The following is a 17,392-nucleotide window of genomic DNA, read 5'->3' as shown; positions in this document are numbered from 1 at the left end:
ATGGATGGATGGATGGATCGATGCATGGATCGATGCATGGATCGATAGATCGATGGATAGATAGATGGATGGACCTTTGTTTGCGTGGATGCACGCAGGGACGGACAGACGGACGGACGGTCGGTCGGACGGTTCCATTGTTGTATATCTGGTTGTTCGGAAGGACTCATGGATGGAATGATGCATGGGTGGAAAGATGGATGGATCAGCGGTCAGGAGAGGCCAATTGGGTCAGACAGAGGGGACGAGGAGTGTCCAGGCCTCTAGCTGAGGTCGTGGGGTGTGTACCTCGCCTCGCCTGGAAGCCACTGACTGGCACGTATCTGGCGCGCTCCTATGCGCGCTCCTGGCGCGTGTCTGGTGTGTGCACACTCGTGGGAAGCGAGCGAGGAGAGCTTGTTGTAGTGCGGGCACAGGGTCCTTCGAGGAGGCCAGGGCTTCGGTGTGCTGGATTGAAACTCGGGGCCCCCAGAGGTTTGCTGTGGACAGAAGGCGCTGGCACCCGGCTGGCTGGTCACCCGGGTGCTCAGGTCCTATCTCCTACTCACTCGACCTTCTCCCACCCGACGCAACACGACCACCCCCCGCCCCCGCTCCCCAACGGCAGAGGTTGGTTGGTGTTGAGGGGAGGGCTCTCCTGCAGATGCAGGTCTGTGAGGGAAGGCTTCGGAGTCGGGTCTTTCGCGGTGGGATGGAGTGCGGTGGAGTGTCAAAAGGCAAGCTTGTCAGGAGTGGGATTCGAACCCACGCCTCCAGGGGAGACTGCGACCTGAACGCAGCGCCTTAGACCGCTCGGCCATCCTGACAGCAGGTCTGGGGCGTAGACCGCTCGCCTCGCAGGCGACCGGCGACCGGCGCCCAGGCGCGCGCAAGCGGGCTTCAGCGGACGGCGCGCCGGGGCAGGCGCCCGTCTGGCCTCGTCTGGCCGCGTCTGGGTGCTCGAGCTGCGGGCCTCGCCCGCCGAACTTTACCTTGCCAGAAGAGCACCGACGACGGGACGCTGCTAGGCGCCAGAGTACCTCCAGGTCCCGGGCCGGATCCCCGGCCTGCAGGCCCCCTGTCTGTCCCCACAGCACGCAGGGCGGCCCGGGTGTGTGGCACCAGCCTCTCGTCCTGACACGGCGAGTGTTGCCCGCAACCACTCGCACTCGGCACCGGTGGCTTAGAGGCCGGGTCTCCAGCCCGGCGGGGACAGGGGTCCGGCGACACGGTGGTCTGGCGGGGCTGCGGGTCGGGGTCCTGGTGTTGACGCCGGGTTTCGGGGTCTTTTGGGTTGCGGTGCAGTGCAGAGCAAGAGGTGGTCGTTGGGGGAGACGGACGCCTGTGGTTCTTCCCTGGCGTGGTAGACGGGCACGGAGTGCGTGTGTTTGTGGCTGTCGTCGTCCTCGTTAGTATAGTGGTGAGTATCCCCGCCTGTCACGCGGGAGACCGGGGTTCGATTCCCCGACGGGGAGACATGATGTCCTTTTTGGACACCTAGGTGGCCCGCGGGCGCTAGCCCTTCCACCCACGCCCCACGCGCAGACCCAGACCCACGTCAGCCCGCCGAGCCCCATAATCTCCAGCAAAGCCTCTCCGGAGCCCTCAAACCCCTTTTCTGCCGACTGCACCGGCGCCCGGGCCGCTCAGGGTGGCGGCCTGCCGGGAGCGGTCCCTGGCGCACTGGCCTGGGCTAGCGCGCCGTCTTGCAGCAGCCAGGAGACGGGAGCGCCCCATTGGAAAGGCGTGAACATGTGAGAGGCGCGCGTGGGAGGCCGAGGAAGAGCGCGGAGAGGAGGAGCCGTGGGTGTGTTCGTGGTTGGGGCGTCCCCCGTGCGTGCGTGCGGTGCGCAGGCAAGTAAGAGGTAGGCGGCGTCGAGGGCGCTGGGCGCCGTGTGGTGGCAGTCGGCGGCGACGTGGGGGTGTGGGTCCCGCTGTGCGGCGTTGGTGGTATAGTGGTGAGCATAGCTGCCTTCCAAGCAGTTGACCCGGGTTCGATTCCCGGCCAACGCAGCGTGCCCAACTTTTGCCAAGGTCCTCACCCAGGACGCGCCCACCCGGGCCCTGCCTGGCTCCGCCGAGCTGGGGCCCAGGCTCTACTGTAGGCAGGGAAGATCGGAAAGCGCCAGACCTTTTCAGGTAGTGGGCACCGGGAGGAGAAGCGGCAGGGGCAAGTTTCTAGTCCCCGAAGTCGCACCGTGATGGCTGTGGAAGCGGCAGAGGCCAGGGGGCAAGTGGCAGCCCAGCGCCAGGGCCAGGGCCAGGGCCAAGAGAGAATCGAGAACGCCAGCCTCCTAAGGCCTTAGCATGCATCAGGCGGCCGGGTATGAGGAGACGGGCAGGCGGGCAGGCCGGCAGGCAGGCAGCATGTCTGCCCTGGTGGCCGAGAGGGTGTGTGTCTGTCTGTTTCCAGGAGTTGATAGCCGTGAGCATGGGACCCACGCTCCCTGGTGGTCTAGTGGTTAGGATTCGGCGCTCTCACCGCCGCGGCCCGGGTTCGATTCCCGGTCAGGGAAGCCTCTCTTCTTAGTCCCTCCACTTCCCACCTCACCACCCTGACCCCTTTTGAGTGACCCTTTTGTTTGTACATGAGCTACACAGACCAAGACCACAACTCCACATCTCCCCTCCATATTTCTCTCTCTCTCTCTCTCTCTCTCTCTCTCTCTCTCTCTCTCTCTCTCTCTCTCTCTCTCACTCTCCCTCCACCCCCTTTCCCTTTTCCTCTTTCTTTCCAGAAACCCATCACCCAGTACCACAGAACCGTCTTCTGCCTAAGAGTCTCCCTGGCTGCACCATGCCTACCTTAACATCCCGGACCAGCCTCTCTGACACCACACGCCAACTTTGCACTTCCCCAGCTCAGACTCCTTGCTTGCCCTGGAGCCCAGACCTCTCACCTGCCACCATCACAAGCCGAGCTTTCTCACACACCGCCCGGATCACAAACACTCGTCCACCGAGGGAATCTCAACACCACTCCATCTCCTGATCGCCTGCTCTTACCTCTCCAACAAACCCTCTGGCTAGCCCGCTCCTCCTGTCGCACCTACCTCGAATGCATAACCTGTATCACCTGATTGACACGCCTAGCGTGCATCGCGTGCATGACAGGGTGGTCCCAGTGAGCTTTCCGAAATAGTCACAAAGGAGCGTCCAGTTCAAACATCGGTAGCGAATTCTTTCATTTCACACACACACACACACACGCACGCACACACACACACACACACGCACGCACATTAGACTTGTTTATATATGATGTATGTATAGATACAAACATGTATAAATATGTGTGATAGTATATACTGAAGAACACACATACACACATTTTTTTTTGTTTGTTTTATGTTCTTGTAAAATCTTTAGGAGGTAGAAAATCTATAGGTGAATGGAATACGGTGCTGGTGCTGGGCTTGGCGGTGGTGGTGGCACCGAGAGGGGGATGTTTGCAGGATCGGAAGGGGTTCCTGTGGGCAGGTTTTATTGAGAACCAGATGCTCCCGGCAGAGCCAGAAGCACCTGGCTTGGTTCTCGCACCCAGCTTCCCAGGGACCGACAGTGGGCGTCGCGAGCCAGGATTTCCCAGAAAGCCCCCAAGGGCGGTTTAAGTCGAGCAGAGGCCGTGGCGGGCGGTCGTAATGCCACCGTTTCTCAGGACCCTTGTGTCGCCTGCTGCAGTGGCGGATGTGAATCAGTAAAGTAACCTTGGCACACCGGTAATCACTCCCTGCCCGGATCCCTCCGCCTTGACCCTGCCAGGCAGCGCGGAAACAGTGTCGGATTCTGAGCGCTGAGCTGGGGACTGAGCTCCACCTCAATGGCTAGCAGCCTTGTGAGAGTGCCAGCAGATCCTGGGGACAGCCCAGACAATGCTTATCCGGACCGGACTCCAGCCCACTTCTGCCACCTGAAGGGCTCCGGTTCGTGGGCACCGGGAGGCACCAGAGTCTAAGGGCATCCGGGAAGGGACTGTTCGGCCGGTCCCCGGGCAGCCGCCGGGCGAGAGGAGGAGGCTGCGCCAAACAGACAGCAGGCAAGCCTTCGCCAGCAGGTGTCCCAACAGGGGCGTGGGGACGGGGTGAGGGTGGGTGTGGGAGTGGGGAGCTTGCGGATCGCAAAGATCCGCATGTGCCTCTGTTCTGCTTGGGCTTCGTCCAGAGGAGGATCACACTAGCATGCGCCTGCTGGCAAAGTCTGCGCGGTAGGGTCCAGACCAGTCAGCGATGGCTGGCTGCGGAGCAGCCCACTGAAGGTAGCGATGGTGTGGGTGTTGGGGTTGGGGTGTTGAAGTCAGGACCTGACACTCCCGCGCAGGTGTTCTGGCGTCCTGGAATTCCGGTGCACTCGTGATACCTAGAGTAAAACAAAACAAAACAAAAAAAAAAAAAAAAAACAACAACGAAATCGTTGTTTTTCACTGTCTCTAGGGTAGGCATCGATTGTTTTCAGCAAGTTCTTTGACACTGAAGACATCCTTGTAGAAGATGGAGATGCTCTCCTCTCAACTATGTGGTTGTTTGGCCGAGGGGGCTTTGCAGCTTTGGCGCTACTTCTGGGGTCACAAGACGGTCCTGGAGCACCCAGAACCTTTGGCATTCTCAAGTAGGTACTGCCAACAGTACACAGTTAGGAGGAAAGTTGCAGGGACCTGATGTTTTCCTTCATGAAATATGTACACAGGGCTGGGGGCTTTGGGATGCGGGGAACCTGTTTTAGCCTCCTCGGCAGAGGAAAAAGAAGAGATCCAACAAGTTTTGTGTGACGATGAATAAGTATGATGTTCTGGGGCTGGCAGTTGGAGGGAGGTTCAGTTCAGTTCGTTGAGGCGGGACATCTGTGCTGTCTGCAAAGCATATCCACATTCCTCTTGGAACTGTGAAGAAAGCAGGAGCAGCAAGCCAGCCTGGAGGGAAAAGCCCACCACGGACAACTTCTGCATGGCTTCCTGCTTCTGGGCTCCTACTGGGGCTTCCCTCTGGGAGGGACTTAGGTGGCAGCCTTAAGGCGAGATCAACTCTTCTCTGTCCAAGTTGCTTTTAGCCACAGCGTCTGATCACAAGCTTACAAAGTCTAGCTCGGACTGAAATCGGTACCAGGAGTGGGGTATTACTGGGACAGACCTGATGAGCTACCTCTTTGGGGATCGTGGAGGGACTTTGACCTCTGGGCTGGAAAGGCTCTAAGTTGGAGGTCCCGAGCTCTCTGTGCTCTCCTGAGGGAGCTTGGAAGGGAGTCTTGAGAGCCATGCAGATGACCAGACTGAGGTGGTGCTCATGAGGTTGTTTTCATTTTCATCCCATCCCACACCCACTCAGAGGGCAGCTTGGGAGTCCCTGATAGACTCTGCTGGGGCCATTCGGTGTTCTGAGTTAAGAATCTGTGTTCCAGGTCAGCCCGGGCTGGAGAATCATCTGTGACTAATGAGCAGGAGACTGGATCCACCAAGGTGAGACCTCGCCTCAGCGTGGACAATCATTGATGTTGTTCAACTGGAGCTGAGAAAGTAGCCATGATTAACGAGACAGCAGCATGACCCGGGTGAAACCCTCTGGGAGTATTTCCTGAAGGTCAACATACAGATGCTGTGTTGCATAGGTGCCTAGACTGCATCTCACCCTAGTCAGGCATTTGAGAATGTGCAGGAGCCAGCCAGGCTGGGATGGATGGAACGCATGAAGGGAGGGATCACTGGGAGCAGGTGAGGAGCTGGGATGCTCGGCAGGACTGGAGTCCAGGAAGGGGAAGCTGATAGAGGACATTAGTGAAGGTGCAGGACCAGTTGGACTGGGAGCCCCAGTGACACAGAAAGGTGTAGTGACCATTTTGGAATCATGGATCTAAAACAACAACAACAAGAACCAAAAAAAAAATAAAACAAACAAACCCAAAACAACAACAACAACAACAACAACAACAACAACAACAAAAAACAAAAACCCACCAGAGAGATCCCTTTCATGCCAGGTGTGGGGCTAAGGGGCTGCTGTCCATGATGTGCTCTTGCACCGGCAGGATTTTGGCAGCTGCTGAAATATTGGGCGACTGTTAGGGCCCAAAGAGGCAGGGTGTGTTGTTGTTTGTTTGTTTCTGGAATCAAGGTTTATGAAATATTTTTGCACAATGGATTTGTCCAAGGAGGAGGGGGATGAGGATGAGGATGAGGTGGAGGAGGAGGAGGAGGAGGAGGAGAAGGAGGAGGAGGAGGAAGAGGAGAAAGTGGAGGAAGGGGAGCAGCAGCAGCAGCAGCAGGAGGAGGAGAAAAAGGAGGAGGAGGAGGACCAGCAGTAAAAGCAAGAGAGGGAGAGGAGGAGGAGAAAGAGGGGGAGAAGGAAGAGGAGGAGGAAAATGAGGAAGCGGAGGAGGAGTAGGTGGAGGAGGAGGAGCAGCAGGAAAACAAAGAGGAGGGAGAGGAGGTGGAGGAAGAGGGGGAGAAGGAAGAGGAGGAGGAAGAAGTGGACGAGGCGGAGGAGGAGGAAGAGGAGGAAGAGCTGGAGGCAGAGGAGGAGGAGGACAATAGTGTCAGTCGTAGCAGAAGCAGTAGAAGTAGCAGTAACAACATGGAAATCCTGACAACCAATATTGAACTCTCCCAGAGAAATTGGCTCCCTCAATCAGCGGGAAGTAGTGTAAGTAGAACGTTGCCCTCCTGGCCAGGGTCTCATTCTGGGAACCTGTCCTTATCTCTTTAACCCCTTTTCTCTCTTCTCTAGTATGAGGGTGTTGAAAGGGTGGAAGAAAAACAGGGCAGAAGAAAGAAGAAGCCACAAAACAGGAGGGGGGCCGTGTCCCTGGGAGCAGCCCAGGCTTGGCTCCCCCCGTGTCAGGGGCAGAGGCCCTAAAGAGAGCACAGCCTAGGCTGTGTCACCTTTGGAGGTGAGAGTCTTGGAGACATCCCTACCGAGGGACAACCACTAAGGAGAGAAGCAGCCTGGCTTGGAGCCCACGGAGCCAAAGGATCCACAGCAGACAGACACACTGCCTATGCTCCAAGGGACCCTTGGAGCCTTTTGCAGCTCACAACAGAGCAAGCGAAAACAAGACGTGAGACTATGGGATTTGAGAATTAGACGTCGGTTTTGATTTGCTTTTAGTTTTGTGCCTGTACCCTGATTCTTCTTTGCTCCCCTCGTGTTTATCTCGAAAGGAAAAAAAAATGTTATTCAAGGAGCCAACAGTCTACACAGTTAAACTACTAGGGGTTTGAGGAGGGATTGGGGCTTTGACCTCGATAAGAGTCTCTGGGTGTTTTAAGGAGACGATCTTGAAGGTTTGAATGGTTATAGACTGTTGGACAAAGGTCGCGCATATTCATATGGTGAGGATCGCATTCAGATGAGCTCCTGGGGCAGAGCAGGAAAGAAAAGGTTCTGGCACAATGAGGGAACCGTTTGTGTGCCAGGTTGGAAGGGGCTCAACTGTGCTGGTCTGTTCTGGTCAAGTTGGCATAAACCAGCGCACATCTGGGAAGAGGGACTTTGAATCGGGGAGATTCCCTCCTCAGGTGCTGGGTATAGCCAAGTGTGGGGGATATGGTTGTCTGGATCCCCAAGTGACCAGCAGGAGAGTGGGGGTGGGGATGGGCTGGGATGGCTGAATGGTGCCAATCGCCAGGCAGGTGGTCCTGGGGTGGATAAGAGAATGAAGAGGCTGAACTCATGCACAGCTTCTGCATAAGTTCCTGCCTCTGGGTCCACCAACCACGAAGCCCTCAGATCCTTTACACCACACCACCCATACCAACACACCCCCTCCCGCCTCCAGTCCTCCCCACTTCTCCCAGGGTGGTACTCATGAGCTATAAGAAGAAATAAGCCATTCTCGCCCCAATTTACCTTCGGTCACAGAGGTTGATCACAACAAGAGCCAGCACAATTAAGTTTTGGTCCTGGTCTTTACTCAAAAATGGGTATAGGACCCTGGAGATGGGTCAAGCAGCCTGTTCCACCAAGCCCATCATCATCATCACCATTCCCACTGGCGGTGGCGGCGGCGGCGGCGGCGGCAGCAGCAGCAGCAGCAGCAGCAGGAGCTGCAGCAGCAGCAGCAGCAGCAGGAGCTGCAGCAGCAGCAGCAGCAGCAGGAGCTGCAGCAGCAGCAGCAGCAGCAGGAGCTGCAGCAGCAGCAGCAGCAGCAGCAGCAGCATAACAACCATGGGTACACATCAGTATTGGTCACTGAGGGACCGTTCAGTGAGGGAGGGCTTAGCATGGAGGAACATGGAATCAACTGTGTGCCCTTGTGCCTCTGGAGTCCGTGTTATGCGTGCGTGCGCAGGCGAGTGTGTGTTTGTCCCTCTTTCTTTCGTTTCTCTCTGTGTGTGCTCTTTGTGTGTGCCTCTCTTCCTCTATGTCTCTCTCTTACTCTTCTCTCTGAATGAGGGAATCTAAGGGCATGGGCGGGCATGGGAGGGAGTATTCTGTGTCTGTCTTCCCTTCTTCCATATCTGTGTGTGTGTTTGTGTGTGTGTGTGGGTGAGAGAGAGAGAGAGAGAGAGAGAGAGAGAGAGAGAGAGAGAGAGATAAAAGAGAGAGAGAACAGTTTCTCTGGGAAGAGACAGTCTCTCTCTCTCCCTCTCTGTGTTTCTGTGCACATGCTCGGAGGCGCTTAGGCGCTTAGGCGCGGAGTGCATCGACTGAGCAGAGAGGGAGGAGTGTATGGGATGGCAAAGTGAGAGATGTGCACAGGTGAGTGTGTAGGTTGGAGGGCGCGGACAGTGGTGCTGTGGCACACTGAAGACACAGATAGGAGAAGTGAAGCGGTGTTTGGCAGCACTGTAGAGTTGACACACTGGAGTGTCCTGTGATTGATTGTCCCTGTGCGGCCCAGGGTGGGCGAAGGGAAGGTGCGCGTGAGGACCAAAAGGGACTGGACTCTGCATGGGCCGGGAATCGAACCCGGGCCTCCCGCGTGGCAGGCGAGAATTCTACCACTGAACCACCCATGCCCTGAACACACTTACTACCTGATGCTCTCACAGCCTGCCCTTGCTGCCACTCCAGGAACCCTAGCTCCGAATGCTGGCTGCCCGCCTGGATGGATGGATGGATGGATGGATGGATGGATGGATGGATGGATGGAAGGATGGATGGATGGATGGATGGATCGATGCATGGATCGATGCATGGATCGATAGATCGATGGATAGATAGATGGATGGACCTTTGTTTGCGTGGATGCACGCAGGGACGGACAGACGGACGGACGGTCGGTCGGACGGTTCCATTGTTGTATATCTGGTTGTTCGGAAGGACTCATGGATGGAATGATGCATGGGTGGAAAGATGGATGGATCAGCGGTCAGGAGAGGCCAATTGGGTCAGACAGAGGGGACGAGGAGTGTCCAGGCCTCTAGCTGAGATCGTGGGGTGTGTACCTCGCCTCGCCTGGAAGCCACTGACTGGCACGTATCTGGCGCGCTCCTACGCGCGCTCCTGGCGCGTGTCTGGTGTGTGCACACTCGTGGGAAGCGAGCGAGGAGAGCTTGTTGTAGTGCGGGCACAGGGTCCTTCGAGGAGGCCAGGGCTTCGGTGTGCTGGATTGAAACTCGGGGCCCCCAGAGGTTTGCTGTGGACAGAAGGCGCTGGCACCCGGCTGGCTGGTCACCCGGGTGCTCAGGTCCTATCTCCTACTCACTCGACCTTCTCCCACCCGACGCAACACGACCACCCCCCGCCCCCGCTCCCCAACGGCAGAGGTTGGTTGGTGTTGAGGGGAGGGCTCTCCTGCAGATGCAGGTCTGTGAGGGAAGGCTTCGGAGTCGGGTCTTTCGCGGTGGGATGGAGTGCGGTGGAGTGTCAAAAGGCAAGCTTGTCAGGAGTGGGATTCGAACCCACGCCTCCAGGGGAGACTGCGACCTGAACGCAGCGCCTTAGACCGCTCGGCCATCCTGACAGCAGGTCTGGGGCGTAGACCGCTCGCCTCGCAGGCGACCGGCGACCGGCGCCCAGGCGCGCGCAAGCGGGCTTCAGCGGACGGCGCGCCGGGGCAGGCGCCCGTCTGGCCTCGTCTGGCCGCGTCTGGGTGCTCGAGCTGCGGGCCTCGCCCGCCGAACTTTACCTTGCCAGAAGAGCACCGACGACGGGACGCTGCTAGGCGCCAGAGTACCTCCAGGTCCCGGGCCGGATCCCCGGCCTGCAGGCCCCCTGTCTGTCCCCACAGCACGCAGGGCGGCCCGGGTGTGTGGCACCAGCCTCTCGTCCTGACACGGCGAGTGTTGCCCGCAACCACTCGCACTCGGCACCGGTGGCTTAGAGGCCGGGTCTCCAGCCCGGCGGGGACAGGGGTCCGGCGACACGGTGGTCTGGCGGGGCTGCGGGTCGGGGTCCTGGTGTTGACGCCGGGTTTCGGGGTCTTTTGGGTTGCGGTGCAGTGCAGAGCAAGAGGTGGTCGTTGGGGGAGACGGACGCCTGTGGTTCTTCCCTGGCGTGGTAGACGGGCACGGAGTGCGTGTGTTTGTGGCTGTCGTCGTCCTCGTTAGTATAGTGGTGAGTATCCCCGCCTGTCACGCGGGAGACCGGGGTTCGATTCCCCGACGGGGAGACATGATGTCCTTTTTGGACACCTAGGTGGCCCGCGGGCGCTAGCCCTTCCACCCACGCCCCACGCGCAGACCCAGACCCACGTCAGCCCGCCGAGCCCCATAATCTCCAGCAAAGCCTCTCCGGAGCCCTCAAACCCCTTTTCTGCCGACTGCACCGGCGCCCGGGCCGCTCAGGGTGGCGGCCTGCCGGGAGCGGTCCCTGGCGCACTGGCCTGGGCTAGCGCGCCGTCTTGCAGCAGCCAGGAGACGGGAGCGCCCCATTGGAAAGGCGTGAACATGTGAGAGGCGCGCGTGGGAGGCCGAGGAAGAGCGCGGAGAGGAGGAGCCGTGGGTGTGTTCGTGGTTGGGGCGTCCCCCGTGCGTGCCTGCGGTGCGCAGGCAAGTAAGAGGTAGGCGGCGTCGAGGGCGCTGGGCGCCGTGTGGTGGCAGTCGGCGGCGACGTGGGGGTGTGGGTCCGGCTGTGCGGCGTTGGTGGTATAGTGGTGAGCATAGCTGCCTTCCAAGCAGTTGACCCGGGTTCGATTCCCGGCCAACGCAGCTTGCCCAACTTTTGCCAAGGTCCTCACCCAGGACGCGCCCACCCGGGCCCTGCCTGGCTCCGCCGAGCTGGGGCCCAGGCTCTACTGTAGGCAGGGAAGATCGGAAAGCGCCAGACCTTTTCAGGTAGTGGGCACCGGGAGGAGAAGCGGCAGGGGCAAGTTTCTAGTCCCCGAAGTCGCACGGTGCTGGCTGTGGAAGCGGCAGAGGCCAGGGGGCAAGTGGCAGCCCAGCGCCAGGGCCAGGGCCAGGGCCAAGAGAGAATCGAGAACGCCAGCCTCCTAAGGCCTTAGCATGCATCAGGCGGCCGGGTATGAGGAGACGGGCAGGCGGGCAGGCCGGCAGGCAGGCAGCATGTCTGCCCTGGTGGCCGAGAGGGTGTGTGTCTGTCTGTTTCCAGGAGTTGATAGCCGTGAGCATGGGACCCACGCTCCCTGGTGGTCTAGTGGTTAGGATTCGGCGCTCTCACCGCCGCGGCCCGGGTTCGATTCCCGGTCAGGGAAGCCTCTCTTCTTAGTCCCTCCACTTCCCACCTCACCACCCTGACCCCTTTTGAGTGACCCTTTTGTTTGTACATGAGCTACACAGACCAAGACCACAACTCCACATCTCCCCTCCATATTTCTCTCTCTCTCTCTCTCTCTCTCTCTCTCTCTCTCTCTCTCTCTCTCTCTCCCTCCACCCCCTTTCCCTTTTCCTCTTTCTTTCCAGAAACCCATCACCCAGTACCACAGAACCGTCTTCTGCCTAAGAGTCTCCCTGGCTGCACCATGCCTACCTTAACATCCCGGACCAGCCTCTCTGACACCACACGCCAACTTTGCACTTCCCCAGCTCAGACTCCTTGCTTGCCCTGGAGCCCAGACTTCTCACCTGCCACCATCACAAGCCGAGCTTTCTCACACACCGCCCGGATCACAAACACTCGTCCACCGAGGGAATCTCAACACCACTCCATCTCCTGATCGCCTGCTCTTACCTCTCCAACAAACCCTCTGGCTAGCCCGCTCCTCCTGTCGCACCTACCTCGAATGCATAACCTGTATCACCTGATTGACACGCCTAGCGTGCATCGCGTGCATGACAGGGTGGTCCCAGTGAGCTTTCCGAAATAGTCACAAAGGAGCGTCCAGTTCAAACATCGGTAGCGAATTCTTTCATTTCACACACACACACACACACGCACACACACACACACACACGCACGCACATTAGACTTGTTTATATATGATGTATGTATAGATACAAACATGTATAAATATGTGTGATAGTATATACTGAAGAACACACATACACACATTTTTTTTTGTTTGTTTTATGTTCTTGTAAAATCTTTAGGAGGTAGAAAATCTATAGGTGAATGGAATACGGTGCTGGTGCTGGGCTTGGCGGTGGTGGTGGCACGGAGAGGGGGATGTTTGCAGGATCGGAAGGGGTTCCTGTGGGCAGGTTTTATTGAGAACCAGATGCTCCCGGCAGAGCCAGAAGCACCTGGCTTGGTTCTCGCACCCAGCTTCCCAGGGACCGACAGTGGGCGTCGCGAGCCAGGATTTCCCAGAAAGCCCCCAAGGGCGGTTTAAGTCGAGCAGAGGCCGTGGCGGGCGGTCGTAATGCCACCGTTTCTCAGGACCCTTGTGTCGCCTGCTGCAGTGGCGGATGTGAATCAGTAAAGTAACCTTGGCACACCGGTAATCACTCCCTGCCCGGATCCCTCCGCCTTGACCCTGCCAGGCAGCGCGGAAACAGTGTCGGATTCTGAGCGCTGAGCTGGGGACTGAGCTCCACCTCAATGGCTAGCAGCCTTGTGAGAGTGCCAGCAGATCCTTGGGGCAGCCCAGACAATGCTTATCCGGACCGGACTCCAGCCCACTTCTGCCACCTGAAGGGCTCCGGTTCGTGGGCACCGGGAGGCACCAGAGTCTAAGGGCATCCGGGAAGGGACTGTTCGGCCGGTCCCCGGGCAGCCGCCGGGCGAGAGGAGGAGGCTGCGCCAAACAGACAGCAGGCAAGCCTTCGCCAGCAGGTGTCCCAACAGGGGCGTGGGGACGGGGTGAGGGTGGGTGTGGGAGTGGGGAGCTTGCGGATCGCAAAGATCCGCATGTGCCTCTGTTCTGCTTGGGCTTCGTCCAGAGGAGGATCACACTAGCATGCGCCTGCTGGCAAAGTCTGCGCGGTAGGGTCCAGACCAGTCAGCGATGGCTGGCTGCGGAGCAGCCCACTGAAGGTAGCGATGGTGTGGGTGTTGGGGTTGGGGTGTTGAAGTCAGGACCTGACACTCCCGCGCAGGTGTTCTGGCGTCCTGGAATTCCGGTGCACTCGTGATACCTAGAGTAAAACAAAACAAAACAAAAAAAAAAAAAAAAAAAAAACAACAACGAAATCGTTGTTTTTCACTGTCTCTAGGGTAGGCATCGATTGTTTTCAGCAAGTTCTTTGACACTGAAGACATCCTTGTAGAAGATGGAGATGCTCTCCTCTCAACTATGTGGTTGTTTGGCCGAGGGGGCTTTGCAGCTTTGGCGCTACTTCTGGGGTCACAAGACGGTCCTGGAGCACCCAGAACCTTTGGCATTCTCAAGTAGGTACTGCCAACAGTACACAGTTAGGAGGAAAGTTGCAGGGACCTGATGTTTTCCTTCATGAAATATGTACACAGGGCTGGGGGCTTTGGGATGCGGGGAACCTGTTTTAGCCTCCTCGGCAGAGGAAAAAGAAGAGATCCAACAAGTTTTGTGTGACGATGAATAAGTATGATGTTCTGGGGCTGGCAGTTGGAGGGAGGTTCAGTTCAGTTCGTTGAGGCGGGACATCTGTGCTGTCTGCAAAGCATATCCACATTCCTCTTGGAACTGTGAAGAAAGCAGGAGCAGCAAGCCAGCCTGGAGGGAAAAGCCCACCACGGACAACTTCTGCATGGCTTCCTGCTTCTGGGCTCCTACTGGGGCTTCCCTCTGGGAGGGACTTAGGTGGCAGCCTTAAGGCGAGATCAACTCTTCTCTGTCCAAGTTGCTTTTAGCCACAGCGTCTGATCACAAGCTTACAAAGTCTAGCTCGGACTGAAATCGGTACCAGGAGTGGGGTATTACTGGGACAGACCTGATGAGCTACCTCTTTGGGGATCGTGGAGGGACTTTGACCTCTGGGCTGGAAAGGCTCTAAGTTGGAGGTCCCGAGCTCTCTGTGCTCTCCTGAGGGAGCTTGGAAGGGAGTCTTGAGAGCCATGCAGATGACCAGACTGAGGTGGTGCTCATGAGGTTGTTTTCATTTTCATCCCATCCCACACCCACTCAGAGGGCAGCTTGGGAGTCCCTGATAGACTCTGCTGGGGCCATTCGGTGTTCTGAGTTAAGAATCTGTGTTCCAGGTCAGCCCGGGCTGGAGAATCATCTGTGACTAATGAGCAGGAGACTGGATCCACCAAGGTGAGACCTCGCCTCAGCGTGGACAATCATTGATGTTGTTCAACTGGAGCTGAGAAAGTAGCCATGATTAACGAGACAGCAGCATGACCCGGGTGAAACCCTCTGGGAGTATTTCCTGAAGGTCAACATACAGATGCTGTGTTGCATAGGTGCCTAGACTGCATCTCACCCTAGTCAGGCATTTGAGAATGTGCAGGAGCCAGCCAGGCTGGGATGGATGGAACGCATGAAGGGAGGGATCACTGGGAGCAGGTGAGGAGCTGGGATGCTCGGCAGGACTGGAGTCCAGGAAGGGGAAGCTGATAGAGGACATTAGTGAAGGTGCAGGACCAGTTGGACTGGGAGCCCCAGTGACACAGAAAGGTGTAGTGACCATTTTGGAATTATGGATCTAAAACAACAACAACAAGAACCAAAAAAAAAAAAATAAAACAAACAAACCCAAAACAACAACAACAACAACAACAACAACAAAAAACAAAAACCCACCAGAGAGATCCCTTTCATGCCAGGTGTGGGGCTAAGGGGCTGCTGTCCATGATGTGCTCTTGCACCGGCAGGATTTTGGCAGCTGCTGAAATATTGGGCGACTGTTAGGGCCCAAAGAGGCAGGGTGTGTTGTTGTTTGTTTGTTTCTGGAATCAAGGTTTATGAAATATTTTTGCACAATGGATTTGTCCAAGGAGGAGGGGGATGAGGATGAGGATGAGGTGGAGGAGGAGGAGGAGGAGGAGGAGAAGGAGGAGGAGGAGGAAGAGGAGAAAGTGGAGGAAGGGGAGCAGCAGCAGCAGCAGCAGGAGGAGGAGAAAAAGGAGGAGGAGGAGGACCAGCAGTAAAAGCAAGAGAGGGAGAGGAGGAGGAGAAAGAGGGGGAGAAGGAAGAGGAGGAGGAAAATGAGGAAGCGGAGGAGGAGTAGGTGGAGGAGGAGGAGCAGCAGGAAAACAAAGAGGAGGGAGAGGAGGTGGAGGAAGAGGGGGAGAAGGAAGAGGAGGAGGAGGAAGTGGACGAGGCGGAGGAGGAGGAAGAGGAGGAAGAGCTGGAGGCAGAGGAGGAGGAGGACAATAGTGTCAGTCGTAGCAGAAGCAGTAGAAGTAGCAGTAACAACATGGAAATCCTGACAACCAATATTGAACTCTCCCAGAGAAATTGGCTCCCTCAATCAGCGGGAAGTAGTGTAAGTAGAACGTTGCCCTCCTGGCCAGGGTCTCATTCTGGGAACCTGTCCTTATCTCTTTAACCCCTTTTCTCTCTTCTCTAGTATGAGGGTGTTGAAAGGGTGGAAGAAAAACAGGGCAGAAGAAAGAAGAAGCCACAAAACAGGAGGGGGGCCGTGTCCCTGGGAGCAGCCCAGGCTTGGCTCCCCCCGTGTCAGGGGCAGAGGCCCTAAAGAGAGCACAGCCTAGGCTGTGTCACCTTTGGAGGTGAGAGTCTTGGAGACATCCCTACCGAGGGACAACCGCTAAGGAGAGAAGCAGCCTGGCTTGGAGCCCACGGAGCCAAAGGATCCACAGCAGACAGACACACTGCCTATGCTCCAAGGGACCCTTGGAGCCTTTTGCAGCTCACAACAGAGCAAGCGAAAACAAGACGTGAGACTATGGGATTTGAGAATTAGACGTCGGTTTTGATTTGCTTTTAGTTTTGTGCCTGTACCCTGATTCTTCTTTGCTCCCCTCGTGTTTATCTCGAAAGGAAAAAAAAATGTTATTCAAGGAGCCAACAGTCTACACAGTTAAACTACTAGGGGTTTGAGGAGGGATTGGGGCTTTGACCTCGATAAGAGTCTCTGGGTGTTTTAAGGAGACGATCTTGAAGGTTTGAATGGTTATAGACTGTTGGACAAAGGTCGCGCATATTCATATGGTGAGGATCGCATTCAGATGAGCTCCTGGGGCAGAGCAGGAAAGAAAAGGTTCTGGCACAATGAGGGAACCGTTTGTGTGCCAGGTTGGAAGGGGCTCAACTGTGCTGGTCTGTTCTGGTCAAGTTGGCATAAACCAGCGCACATCTGGGAAGAGGGACTTTGAATCGGGGAGATTCCCTCCTCAGGTGCTGGGTATAGCCAAGTGTGGGGGATATGGTTGTCTGGATCCCCAAGTGACCAGCAGGAGAGTGGGGGTGGGGATGGGCTGGGATGGCTGAATGGTGCCAATCGCCAGGCAGGTGGTCCTGGGGTGGATAAGAGAATGAAGAGGCTGAACTCATGCACAGCTTCTGCATAAGTTCCTGCCTCTGGGTCCACCAACCACGAAGCCCTCAGATCCTTTACACCACACCACCCATACCAACACACCCCCTCCCGCCTCCAGTCCTCCCCACTTCTCCCAGGGTGGTACTCATGAGCTATAAGAAGAAATAAGCCATTCTCGCCCCAATTTACCTTCGGTCACAGAGGTTGATCACAACAAGAGCCAGCACAATTAAGTTTTGGTCCTGGTCTTTACTCAAAAATGGGTATAGGACCCTGGAGATGGGTCAAGCAGCCTGTTCCACCAAGCCCATCATCATCATCACCATTCCCACTGGCGGTGGCGGCGGCGGCGGCGGCGGCAGCAGCAGCAGCAGCAGCAGCAGGAGCTGCAGCAGCAGCAGCAGCAGCAGGAGCTGCAGCAGCAGCAGCAGCAGCAGCAGCAGCAGCAGCAGCAGCATAACAACCATGGGTACACATCAGTATTGGTCACTGAGGGACCGTTCAGTGAGGGAGGGCTTAGCATGGAGGAACATGGAATCAACTGTGTGCCCTTGTGCCTCTGGAGTCCGTGTTATGCGTGCGTGCGCAGGCGAGTGTGTGTTTGTCCCTCTTTCTTTCGTTTCTCTCTGTGTGTGCTCTTTGTGTGTGCCTCTCTTCCTCTATGTCTCTCTCTTACTCTTCTCTCTGAATGAGGGAATCTAAGGGCATGGGCGCGCATGG

At 57.0% G+C, this 17,392-nt stretch overlaps 2 long non-coding RNA genes and 9 other non-coding genes across 13 annotated transcripts; 8 read left to right on the top strand and 3 right to left on the bottom strand.

The window, feature by feature from the left end:
* Positions 1 to 723: 723 nt before the first annotated feature.
* Positions 724 to 806, bottom strand: Trnal-cag12 (transfer RNA leucine (anticodon CAG) 12). Its single transcript has one exon. It is a non-coding gene; the product is annotated as a tRNA-Leu (tRNA).
* Positions 807 to 1,382: 576 nt separating this feature from the next.
* Trnad-guc15 (transfer RNA aspartic acid (anticodon GUC) 15) lies at positions 1,383 to 1,454 on the top strand. Its single transcript has one exon. It is a non-coding gene; the product is annotated as a tRNA-Asp (tRNA).
* A 466-nt stretch (positions 1,455 to 1,920) lies between these two features.
* On the top strand, positions 1,921 to 1,992 carry Trnag-ucc8 (transfer RNA glycine (anticodon UCC) 8). The gene has a single exon. It is a non-coding gene; the product is annotated as a tRNA-Gly (tRNA).
* A 431-nt stretch (positions 1,993 to 2,423) lies between these two features.
* Trnae-cuc12 (transfer RNA glutamic acid (anticodon CUC) 12) lies at positions 2,424 to 2,495 on the top strand. The gene has a single exon. It is a non-coding gene; the product is annotated as a tRNA-Glu (tRNA).
* A 1,230-nt stretch (positions 2,496 to 3,725) lies between these two features.
* On the top strand, positions 3,726 to 7,113 carry LOC148001779 (uncharacterized). Its single transcript, XR_015635619.1, has 4 exons — positions 3,726 to 4,015; positions 4,410 to 4,584; positions 5,371 to 5,428; positions 6,693 to 7,113. It is a non-coding gene; the product is annotated as an uncharacterized LOC148001779 (long non-coding RNA).
* A 1,742-nt stretch (positions 7,114 to 8,855) lies between these two features.
* Positions 8,856 to 8,926, bottom strand: Trnag-gcc (transfer RNA glycine (anticodon GCC)). The gene has a single exon. It is a non-coding gene; the product is annotated as a tRNA-Gly (tRNA).
* An 864-nt stretch (positions 8,927 to 9,790) lies between these two features.
* Trnal-cag (transfer RNA leucine (anticodon CAG)) lies at positions 9,791 to 9,873 on the bottom strand. Its single transcript has one exon. It is a non-coding gene; the product is annotated as a tRNA-Leu (tRNA).
* A 576-nt stretch (positions 9,874 to 10,449) lies between these two features.
* Trnad-guc (transfer RNA aspartic acid (anticodon GUC)) lies at positions 10,450 to 10,521 on the top strand. Its single transcript has one exon. It is a non-coding gene; the product is annotated as a tRNA-Asp (tRNA).
* Positions 10,522 to 10,987: 466 nt separating this feature from the next.
* Positions 10,988 to 11,059, top strand: Trnag-ucc (transfer RNA glycine (anticodon UCC)). The gene has a single exon. It is a non-coding gene; the product is annotated as a tRNA-Gly (tRNA).
* Positions 11,060 to 11,490: 431 nt separating this feature from the next.
* Trnae-cuc (transfer RNA glutamic acid (anticodon CUC)) lies at positions 11,491 to 11,562 on the top strand. Its single transcript has one exon. It is a non-coding gene; the product is annotated as a tRNA-Glu (tRNA).
* A 1,353-nt stretch (positions 11,563 to 12,915) lies between these two features.
* LOC148001773 (uncharacterized) lies at positions 12,916 to 16,195 on the top strand. Of its 3 annotated transcripts, none has more exons than XR_015635616.1 (4): positions 12,916 to 13,064; positions 13,463 to 13,637; positions 14,424 to 14,481; positions 15,740 to 16,195. It is a non-coding gene; the product is annotated as an uncharacterized LOC148001773 (long non-coding RNA). The 3 variants fall into 3 exon arrangements; XR_015635617.1 differs by having other exon boundaries at positions 12,967 to 13,082; XR_015635618.1 differs by having other exon boundaries at positions 13,052 to 13,283.
* The last annotated feature ends 1,197 nt before the right edge of the window (positions 16,196 to 17,392 follow it).

This window comes from Rattus norvegicus, chromosome 13 (assembly GCF_021556685.1).
Source record: "Rattus norvegicus strain SHRSP/BbbUtx chromosome 13, alternate assembly SHRSP_T2T, whole genome shotgun sequence".
NCBI classification, from domain to species: domain Eukaryota; kingdom Metazoa; phylum Chordata; class Mammalia; order Rodentia; family Muridae; genus Rattus; species Rattus norvegicus.
Note: the sequence above shows the minus strand (reverse complement) of the source record. Positions and strands in the feature narration are given on the sequence as shown.